A 2,500-nucleotide genomic window follows, 5' to 3' on the forward strand; every position below is an offset into this window, starting at 1 on the left:
GTTGCCAAGGTTGCGCAAGTTTTGGGCATTTTTTGCCCGGATATGCCCAAGTATGCCCCGATAGGCCCGTTACGCCCCGGTATGAACGCGTATGCCCGGATAGACTCGGTATGCCTTGGGATACATGCGTATGCCCCGATAGGCTTGGTACGCCCCGATATGCGCACGTGTGCCCCAGTAGGGCTCGGTATGCCCCGGTATGTACGCGTGTGCCCCGATAGGCCCGGTATGCCCCGATATGCACACGTGTGCCCCAATAGGGGTCGGTATGCCCCGGTAGGTACGCGTGTGCCCCGTAATGCACGTTTCGCAGATCTCCCCGCATGTCCCGCCCCTATATGTAATACTTACTTACTTACTTACTTTCTTTCTTGCTTGCTTGCTTGCTTGCAATGGTTGGGAGTGCCCGGCATGCCCCGCTGCAGAGACCAAGGGCGCAATGACTTGGCACCGCGGATGCCGGGACTCCGGCACTTCCCGTGGCACTGATGGTTGGTTCCAAAGACAAAAGGCCGTGCAAGGCCACCGCACCGCGGATGATTTTGCTCGTGCTGGCGCCGTTGTGTGGCCAAAGAACATGCGCGAATGCTCGTGTCGGAAGGGTTGGTGTCCTGGCCCCGCGGGTGTCACGAATGCTCGGTTGCGAAGACCATGGGACCAGAGCCATGGCACGTCGGATGATGGCTCCAGCTGGCGCCCCGGCACTTTCTGTGGCATTGATGCTCGGTTTCAAAGACAAACGTGCGCAGTGCCAGGGGACCGCGGATGACTGCTCGTGCTGGCCCCGTTGGGCGGCATTGATGGTCGGTTGCAAAGAAAATGCGCGATTGCTCGTGTCGGGGCCCGGCAAGCCAAGGCCAAGCGAGCCATGGCACGTCGGATGATGGCTCCAGCTGGCGCCCCGGCACTTTCTGTGGCATTGATGCTCGGTTTCAAAGACAAACGTGCGCAGGGCCAGGGGACCGCGGATGACTGCTCGTGCTGGCCCCGTTGGGCGGCATTGATGGTCGGTTGCAAAGAAAATGCGCGATTGCTCGTGTCGGGGCCTGGCAAGCCAAGGCCAAGCGAGCCATGGCAACGCGGATGATGGCTCGCTAGTGCTGGCGCCGTGCACAGTGGCCTCGCACACTCGCCCTGCACGCTTCCCTTGCACGCAGCCTTGCACACTAGCCTCGCATGCGAGCCTTGCACCCTAGCCATGCAAACTAGCCTTGCACGGTAGCCATGCACACAAGCCGTGCACATTAGCCATGCGCACAAGCCCCGCACACTAGCCTTGCGCACAACCCTTGCACACAAGCCATGCACTCGAGCAATGCACACAAGCCTTGCACTCAAGCAATGCACACAAGCCCTGGACACTAGCCTTGCACACGGGCCTGGCACACAAGCCTTGGGCACTAGCCTTGCGCACTAGCGTTCCACATGAGCCTTGCACACTAGCCTTGGACACTAGCCTTGCACACAGGCCTTGCACACTAGGCATGCTTGGGCGAGCTGATCCCGCATCAAGTCGACGGGTCTAGGCATTCTTGGGCGCAGATCCCGCATCGTCTCGTCGCGTCTGGGCGCAAACACGTCGCGTCTCGTTGCGTCTTCAGAAGTCGTCGCTAACAGCACCTTTGGTTGCCACTGGTGGTTAGGCTGGTTGGTTGCGCAAACCCTATAGGAGGGTGGCATGCTGGTGGGCGTTTTTGCCCGGATAGGCACTAGAATGTGCAGATTTTGGGCGTTTTTGCCTGGATAGGCTAAGGAATGGGCATGCTTTGGGCGTTTTTGCCCGGATAGGCACCGGAATGCTTGGCCTTGGCTTGTCCTAGCAAGGCATTGCTGGGTTGGGCTCCCTTGGCCTTTTGGGCGCCTTGGACGATGTCTTGCGAAGACCATGGGCACAAGGCCATGGCATATGGTGAGGAAAGGACCACGGTTGCCAAGGTTAGGCACCGGAATGCTTGGCCTTGGCTTGCCAAAGCAGGGCATTGCTGGGTTGGGCTCCCTTGGCCTTCCGGGCGCCTTGGACACTGTCTTGGGAAGACCATGGGCACAAGGCCATGGCATATGGTGGGGAATGGACCACGGTTGCCAAGGCTAGGCATATAGAGAGGAATTGCATTTTTGCCCGGATAGGCACCGGAATGCTTGGCCTTGGCTTGCCATAGCAGGGCATTGCTGGGTTGGGCTCCCTTGGCCTTCCGGGGGCCTTGGACGCTGTCTTGGGAAGACCATGGGCACAAGGCCATGGCATATAGTGAGGAATGGACCACGGTTGGCAAGGCTAGGCATATAGAGAGGAATGGACCACGGTTGCCAAGGTTGCGCAAGTTTTGGGCATTTTTTGCCCGGATATGCCCAAGTATGCCCCGATAGGCCCGTTACGCCCCGGTATGAACGCGTATGCCCGGATAGACTCGGTATGCCTTGGGATACATGCGTATGCCCCGATAGGCTTGGTACGCCCCGATATGCGCACGTGTGCCCCAGTAGGGCTCGGTATGCCCCG

The sequence above is a fragment of the Tasmannia lanceolata genome, unplaced genomic scaffold (genome assembly GCF_043159265.1).
Source record: "Tasmannia lanceolata isolate RefF3 unplaced genomic scaffold, GAP_Taslan_0.1 ptg001303l, whole genome shotgun sequence".
NCBI lineage: Eukaryota > Viridiplantae > Streptophyta > Magnoliopsida > Canellales > Winteraceae > Tasmannia > Tasmannia lanceolata.